The sequence below is a fragment of the Acyrthosiphon pisum genome, chromosome A1 (genome assembly GCF_005508785.2).
Source record: "Acyrthosiphon pisum isolate AL4f chromosome A1, pea_aphid_22Mar2018_4r6ur, whole genome shotgun sequence".
Taxonomy (NCBI): domain Eukaryota; kingdom Metazoa; phylum Arthropoda; class Insecta; order Hemiptera; family Aphididae; genus Acyrthosiphon; species Acyrthosiphon pisum.
The window spans coordinates 123,865,338-123,874,788 of NC_042494.1; the positions used below are offsets into that span (position 1 = coordinate 123,865,338).

The 9,451-nt window shown below is 30.5% G+C and overlaps 1 protein-coding gene and 1 non-coding gene across 5 annotated transcripts in view; one reads left to right on the plus strand and one right to left on the minus strand.

The window, feature by feature from the left end:
* The window catches only part of LOC100169530 (ADAMTS-like protein 1), a 228,026-nt gene that overhangs the window by 165,363 nt on the left and 53,212 nt on the right, over positions 1-9,451 (plus strand). The window lies entirely within an intron of this gene.
* Positions 7,762-7,853, minus strand: TRNAY-GUA. Its single transcript is given in 2 exon segments — positions 7,762-7,797; positions 7,817-7,853. It is a non-coding gene; the product is annotated as a tRNA-Tyr (tRNA).

Sequence of the window (9,451 nt, forward strand, 5' to 3'; positions counted from 1 at the left end):
AAATTGTCATGGGTAATTTTAGTAGTTTGGGGGTCACCTTTGTTATTCTATAGTTATTTTATGAAAATTTGTTTAATAGACAACATAAAATTATACTTGGTGTATGGTAATGTAATTATAAGAAATAGGTGGGTGTCAAAATTTTATGTGGAGGTGTCTAATGTCATAGGTAAAATTTTGGACTTCGGCGCCACTGGTAGTAGGTAAGATTGTAAGAACAACTAATAATAGCAAAAGGAAAAACATCTATCCCTGCTACCCGCCGGCCATCGACAACCGCCGAATGATGATGGTCTCATTAGCTGATACCCGTTTCATAGAATTGTGTACAAAGTATGAAAAATAACTATTGTTTTAAACCGACAAAAGTAAACCAACATTCATGGATATTGTACTCACCAAGCATAATAATATTATAATAATTGTAATTTATAACAATTTAATATTTATAAAACCCTTTTAAATTATTTTTTTTTTTACCTGTAGACTCAAGTAAGTATCCTGAATGTTTTCAAAATTAAGCATGAAATTATCTCATATTTATCTAGATAAAAATGTACTAATTTTTATCTTTATCTAGATAAAATTTAGTATAATTATCTTTATCTGTATCTAGATAAAAATTATTACAGTCATCTTTATCTTTATCTAGATAAATTATTAGTTGTAATAAGTATATAACTATTTGACGATAATTTAAATTAAAAAAAATATAAACTTATCTAGTGTAAACTGGATTCAACTATTGTGTACTATGTGTCCATGTACTAGTATACAGTCAATTGAAAAAAAACAATATGAATTAAGCGTATTGTATTATGCTGTATATCGATTCTTATTTTATTAACAATCAGCGGAATCAACAAAATAATAACTAACGTCCGGTGGAATCGTTAAAATCCCCATAACAGAACTCAAATTGTTAATTGTTAAACTCATTGCAGTCGTATTATACTCGTCCAAAATACATTTTTCACAATTCGCCAAAACACGTCATTTGAAATCCGTATATGGTTAAAAAAAAAAAGCAATTAGAACAAACGCATTACGGCCATTAAAACACGTGTAGCAATGCAACCTAAATTAATAATTTCTCATTAACCATTTTACCAACCCGCATGACGGAAATACATTTTATATGAAACCAATAAATACGTCCAATATCTACGTTATTAGTTTCGATTCAGCAAAATGGTCGTTTTTGAGTCGACTTTATATTAAACGATTTGGTTTATTTGTTGGGTCGAATAACTTTGATTCGACAATATTAACAACAGCGATTGCAATAAGTGAAAGCCACAGGCGACCGTTTCAGACACGCGTAGATGTGACAGAACGTGTAATAATATATATTATATTCGACAAAACCTACGTCATTCAGCTACATACGACAACATTATATTATAGTCTGAGTATATAGTTAGATTTGTTCAATTCGTTTGATTCAATAGCGAGTACCTACACAATACATAAGGTTTAATTCAATAGTAAATAAATACAAACTTTTTTAGTTGTACCGCAGCCACGTGTAGTTTCGGTCTTTCGGATATTGTCATAATGTATAATATATTAGTATTGTATATGATATTAACACGGTTCGAATTTCGAAGAGTAATCATCTAACCAGACGTTTAGTAACCCAGTGGTATATACTTGGTTTCAAATTCTATAATAAATAATAATAATATAATAATAAAAATTATAACATATAGGATAGGTATTGAATTTATAGTAAAATGTCACACAATAATACCTATTGTTCAAGAATTATTAAATTAAATTATGTAATTTTTTTTTGTAAATAATTTTAAAATTTTAATAAATACTTATATGGTTATAATATTAAGCCTAATTAAGTTTAAATATGAAATACATTTAAATTTATAATAAACTGAAAATAACAATAGGTATATCTATAATAGAGAAATGTATTAATTTATATTTAGGTTTCGGTAAATATAGGTTTTTTATATGATTTCTAAAATAATTAATAATAGTAATATTGCAACAATCATCAATAATAATTTTGTACTAAAATACAATATGAACGAGCAGTTGATATAATTTTAGACTGATGGCAGTAGATTAGGCCCAGGATCCATGGGGTCCTTTAATCTGAACTTGAATATCACGAAGATTAAAATTCACGAATCCTAACTCCCTCATTCAATAAATATCTTACTGGTTCGATGTCAATTATTTATATAATTTATGTTTACAATCTCTACGAGTGATTCGAAAACTAGATGTATAGGTACCTTGCAAATTACAATATTTAATATTATATAACTACGATGTATATTAAATATTAACCCGTTCGCTACCAGTCGGTAGACACTAGACGCACACCATATACAAATAATATAGTCCATACATTGTTGTCGAGTGTCTCCTCATTTCTCGGAGAGTTCAATTATTCCGTAATATTCACGTTGAATCTCATCGCTCGCTTTTTAGCCCCTCCGAACAACTCCACCGCCACCTAACCCGCAACATAACCGATCTTAATAGTGAACGACTATATTATAATCGATTATTGTTAATAAATAATAATACGATTAGTTCGGAAGAAACGCGCGTTTACGGTTATTTTAACTTTGTATAATACATTTATAGAATAATAATAATAATAATACCCAACAATGCGGTATACCACTGTATACTTCGCAATAATTACTACCAGTGGCGTTTCTTGTTGGTGAAGAGGTCGGGATAAGAGTTTTGTACTTGGGACTGTTCTGATGTTTATGTTGTACCGTCGGACGCCGGTGAATATAATAGGTTTCATTAATTTAATTTAATTTATTTTAATTTAATCAAACTGTACATATAAAGAAGCAAATTTAAATTTATAATATTTTCTCAATGATTATTCTTATTTCCATGTACATTAATAATTGTTGGCATGGTATAAAAAAAAACCTATATTGAATATAATAATACAGGGGAGAATGTACCTATTTTTTTTTTTTGGGAGGGGGGTTATCAAGTCCCTAGGACCATTCCGTCCCGCAACCAATTATCCGGCCATCTCAATCCATTGCTAAATCCTTCCAGTTTGATCCACCTCTTGACTGTATCAACCCAACTCAGTTTTGGTCTTCCTAAGGGTCTTTTGCCTACCGGATTTTGTTCTAGTACCGTTCTTAGTAAAGAGTTTAGTCTCCTCATTGCATGGCCTGCCCAGCGCAGTTTTTGAGCCTCTCTTTCTTGTTAGTATCTATGAGGTAACCTATATACTATATATTGTATACAATATAACTTGTTTATTAAAACGGTCATCGAAGAAATCGGATACCATTATTTAGAGGTGACCGTCATATAAAGGTGATCGCTGTATAGAATGCATGCGAATTGAAATAATATACCACATACATATGTACTGTAATCTACATTTATGAGATGTGAAACACTAAAGTACTAAACAGTTATCTAGTATGTGCATACAATATTTAAAATTTTAAAATTTGTTGCATATTAAAATTTTTACAAACGCGCGCTGCATATTTTTATAAAAAAAAATATACACCATTGTAAAACTACTAGCTTCGTCGCTCCGCTGAGAATCTAATATATTATTAAAATAAAACAAATTGGGTAATATTCATTTGTTTTATATTAATTTTATTATTTGAAAAAAATGTTTAAAACCTTGCACTCCATAATGCATTCAATTGACACTGAACACTGATAATCAATGTAAAGGTTAATAAGAAAACTATAAAAATTTTTCTATTTTAGTTACTTCGGTGTTTAATAACTCTGAAATTCTGAATAGGTGGAAAGAAAAATTTGGAAAAATTTGGAAAAATGTAGGTAAAATTTAAAATATTTATACTTTGACCTTTATTTGTAATGCTCATTATATAGAGGTATTAATGTATTTTCCCTTACACTTGATGAAATATTACTGTTGTCTGTTACATATAGAAGTGACCGAAAGTTTTGCTGTATTTTATATACAAGTTTAGCGAGTCAATGTGTGTGCGAGCTTAAAATCGTAGATAGAGCTAAAGAGGATACCTATTTACTGATTAATATTATGTTTGGTACTTGCAGTGTTTGTCAAGTTCCTTAAAAAAAGGAATTCGTTCGATTCCTCGTTCTTTTTTGAAAAAAAGGAATTCGTTCCGTTCCTTGTTCCTTAAAAAAAAAAAGAATTCGTTCCTTTATTATTCCATTCCAAAATGAACGAGTTCCTTTTTTAGTTCCAAATAAAATAAAAATTCTAATTTAATCATTTGTTTTTTTTTCGTATTATGCATACTTCTTTAATTTTTATTTATAATATATAACTACAAGTAGGTTCATATTTTATTTGTTTATTATATTATTTATTTATATTATTATATATTTTGAGATTTTATTCAAAATTAAATTTTTGGCTTATTAGCAAATTCCATTATACACATCAAAAAATATATCTTAATTTAAATTTTTACATACTTATCTGTGTACATTATTGGAACTAGAAAGGAACGAACAATTTTATTATTTTTCCTTAAAAAAAAGAACTAGTTCATTTTCTCGTTCTTTATTTATAAAAAGGAATTTGTTCATCGTGACGTTCTTTAAAAAAGAATTTGTTCCAGGAATGCGTTCCTTTTGGAACTCGTTCCTTCCAAACACTGGGTACTTGGTAGTATGAAGGGATATCAAAGTAATAGTAAATAGATGGGATCTAATCGATGTAGTGCATATTATGAAGCACTGTGGGTACAATAATATATAGAGCAAAGTAACTTAAACGATTAATCAATTAATTGAGGAGAGCCGGGGAGGGGAGTTTCGTCGACTGTAAACGCATATAAACTTCACATCATCTTAACATGTTTGTATAATTTAGTGTAATCTGTGAGTTAATCAGCAATGATGTTACGTGTAGGTTAGGTTGAAAATACATCCAATAATATGTATATTTAATTAAATTTAACAAGATGGAATATTTATATATTATGTTTATATTACTCGAATGAACAATAAACAGCGTTGTTCGCACGACGGGTTTCTATTATTTGCGTTGTTCAACATTACCGCTCTGTCTCCCTATACTCACCACTGCATTAAAATTCCCAAAAGGGCATCGTAAAGTTCTTTTGTTCGTTTCATTTCGTGTTCGATTTTCTTCCGACGCGTATTTTTAAGCCCAGCAGCAGCAGCATACAATGCAAGTTTTCGATAAACACTCGCCGCGGTGGAGTCGAGAGAAGTCCAACGTATTGCGCGTTGAGACTTTTCTGAAAATAAATTAACGAAAAACACGACATTAAATATAAATCAATCCTGCACGTTGTATATGGGGGTGGGTGGGGGCGCAACAATGAGCGCGCGTATCTCGTAACGATACTGTGTCACGTAAGGTTTATTCGAAAGCCGAAGAAAGAAAACAGAATAAGCCATAAAAATCAAAATCAGAGGTTTTATTGTGGTTCGTAAAATCAATGTAAATACAAATAGCCGTTGATATAAAAATAAATCTCGGTATAAATTAGAGTCTCGAGGAATCGTATAATTGTATTTTACCCGTCGGTATATAATAATTTATGCACAATATAACGGAAAAAAAAACACCGCATATTTGCTAGATACTTAACCAGGCCGTCGCGGCTGGTGTTCGATCAACATTCCGAAATTACATACTCTGAACTTGATTTTTGGTTTATGTGTATAATAATATATTAATATATTGTATTGTTACTTTAATGGAAATTGTTTTCATTGTTACTCACATATGGGTGGGTATAAGTTACAAGAGTGGGTATACAAGGGATTCGAATGCACGTTCTTGATTCGAAGCTTACTTTTATATGGGTAAACGAAAGAACGTTTAAACAATATTCGGCCAGATTATTACTGGATTGAAGTATTAAAGGTAAGTTTAAGTAGGTACCTAAGTAAATATATTTTAATGGTTTTATTTTTATTATTTTTTAAAGTTTTTAAATATTTGTACGACTTGGCACATTTGTAGTGTCACATTCTAATTCAAATGCTCAAACATTGAATCATAATTATTTATTACTACAATACTACTACTTTTAAGTTATCATGAAAGATGTACCTATATTCTTTGTGCAAGTCTAAATAAACTATTTAAAACACATCACTTTCGTTTATTGTAAAACATTTATTTAAAAAAAATGTTTTAGTTAGAATTTATGAATAGGTATTTAAAACTTAGACGAGCGGAGTGGAGAAAAATATTTATTCACTATTCCGCTCATTTAAACTTTAAATACATTTAACTTTAATTAACTGATAGTTAATCGTTTAAAAGTTGATTTTTATATTGGTATTGAAACTCTTAGAAAAATATGAAATTTTATAGGAAACTGAAACTAATAAAGAAACTACTAATAAAAAATAATACTAGAAAAAAATTTGAATGATAAGAAATAGTAAAAATGTAAAGACATCCAATAGTAATATTTAAAGAAAATATTTTCACTTTTTGAAAAAAAAATAGCGTTTACTTTTGAAAGAATAGTCTCGTACCTACCTAAATATATATGACGGGTAAATCATACATACAAATCGATCGTGTTTCAAAGTGTTACAATTATTATTATTGTAATACGTTTTGACGTACAATCAATGGATAATCACTCGCATAACACGCACAAACCGTAAACACTTTACATTTCCTTTTTTTTATTAGATTTTTATTATAGTGCATTAAACCAGGGGATATTACGCTCACATTTAAATATCAATTGACGTGCAAATTATTAAATTTTTTTTTGCTACCTATACAAATTGTATTACATATAAACATTAGCACGATTGTTTAAGGGTATGAAATACAAGTTTTTTTTTGTCAGACGTTTTGATTTACGGTATACTTTATAAACCTCCCAACACTATACTGCGCATACCTACGACCGACTAGAACAATATTTAATTGACTGAATTAAAGAGCTCGGCAATAATATAATATAGTACATAATAACAGTCATGAATGCGTATCGAGTTGTGCGAGACTATAAAAAATAATCGAATAAGGATTAGTGGTGGAATTAAGTAGGTACAGTGGTGTTATTTGTTTTTCATTTAAATGTTTAATTTTTTTTTCGTACTCTATTCCTCGGGTACGAGTAAAACGTTGTCGTCGTAAAATGAATTGAGAACTTTGACCGTAAAAAAAAAATTAACTATATTATAATAACTACGGCAGGTATTTCCATAATAATTATAACTGGAAATCTCCGTGTTCGTGCATTTATTTTTAAGATCATAAGCCAATGATAAAATCAAATTTAAATAAAAACTAACTTTGAATATTCGCCGCACATAGACCCCGCCGAGACTGTTTTAGGAAATACACGGACAGCTTCGGAATTTACGGCGACGTGGGTAAACCGTCATTTATGTATAATATTGTTGAACAAATTTGCTATGCAGCGAAATACATTATAATAATATCAGTGTAATACTTTGTACAAACTTAGATAATGTAATTCATAACAGCTTTTACTCTAAATTTGGAAATGTTTACGTCCCCTATTTATTTCAGTGAAACTTAAACAATAATAAACTTTTTTGATCGTTTAACTCGCGCAACATTCGCAAACATGTCAAAATCGGATTTCCACATTACGATTATTCGTTTCGTGAAAATTAAGTATAAATAATAATAATAATAATTAATTGAACAATACCGTGTGACGCGACAATATAAACATACATAAATATATTTTTTTTTTTTGTAATTAACACGTTAGGCTTTCACTCTATGATTTTTAAAAAATTAATAAAAATATTTCCTTCGGGCCGGATTTGAACCAGCGACCTATGGATATCTATGACGTTTACACCACTACAGTCCACCGCTCTACCAACTGAGCTACCGAAGGTTGATAAATGTAGATCATTTTAGCGCATTTAAACCAACGGGTTCGCTTTCACCGCAGAAATCCCCTTTAGCAGAACCGGTCAAACTTGCACCGAACTAGCATTACAATTATATTATATAGTTCCTCGTGGGCATACTGCACAGCGCGCCGAATATACTCGGATGTATATTAATTTGTCTACCACTCAGCTCCTGAATAATAGTTCCTAATTTGGACAAAGTTTCTACGATCCGAAGACCTCGGCCAACGAGGGACGGACATGGTAACATGGCTGAGACACGATTGAGCATAAAAGACCTTTTTTCGATACGATTAAGCATAAATTGTCGACGTATCAAAGGAAATTAAAATACAAAAGAAAACCAACACGATTGAGTATAAAAAACTCTGCAACGTTGCCATTTTCAATTTTGAACTGTATTAGGTATACAAAAATATTTATTTAAATAATTATAATGATTCAAAATAAAACATAGCAAAAAAATATAATGTTTTCACAGTCAATATGTAATATACCTAGACACATTATTCAAAATATTTATAAATCAATAATAGTTTCAATAGTAGTCACATTATAATACAGTATATAGATCTTTTTGCTAATAATGAAATAATAATAATAATAATAATAGTTATGACTTATGACTTATGAAAATAATAAAATCAAAATATTTATAAATCAATAATAGTCTCGACAGTTAGTAGTCCGGAATAGTACTCCGGAACTAATTTATTAATCGATAACATTGTCGATAAAGCTGAGGGGCTCGGTTTACGGCTCGCGTCAGATATCATAATAATTGGTGTAATAATACGAGAAAATAACAAATAACAAAATTTGGTTACGTGAATTTGGCAACTTCACATAAAATATTCTATGCTTAATCGTGTTGCTAAAAAGGTCTATGCTCAATCGTGCTTTACCGAGTAACATAGTGATACATAAATCACACTGTAAGCCAGTGTTTCTCCTATGGTTTGCCTTGACATTTTAAAGGTGTGCTGTGATATCTGCAAATAAACAATATTCCAAAGTATACCGTGACTTACAATTCTTATAATAATGTGCCTCAATGGAAAAAAAAAGTTTGGGAACCACTGTCATACCTGAATAACCGTTATTCCCGTACCGTTAAACTCCGTGGACGAGCCGCGAAGCAACTGGTTCTAGGCAGATCTTGCTCTATCCGCGATCCGGGGACGCAATCTTTAGGTATACCACTCACCAGTGGGTACGTATAAACCAGTAACCATAATGGATAAGGTAACCTCACCCTTGGCTGCACGGCCGGCGCTATACATTTTTTAGGGGGGGGGGGGGGGGGGTTATTCATTATAATTTGCCGACTGAAAATTAAGTGATTTTCCGACTATATTATTCAACATACTCAATGACTCTCGTAATTTACATACTTCAAGTACATTTTTTAATAGATACATCTACCCTGTTCGTCTCATGAAAACAAGATTTAGGCTAATCTTGTCATAGCCACTCGGGATCTATGTATTAGTTGTAAATAGTAGTATATATTTGTATGTTCACAGCCAGCTTTTCCACGGTAAATTTTTTTTTTCAAGCGGGAATGTCCCGCTGAAGA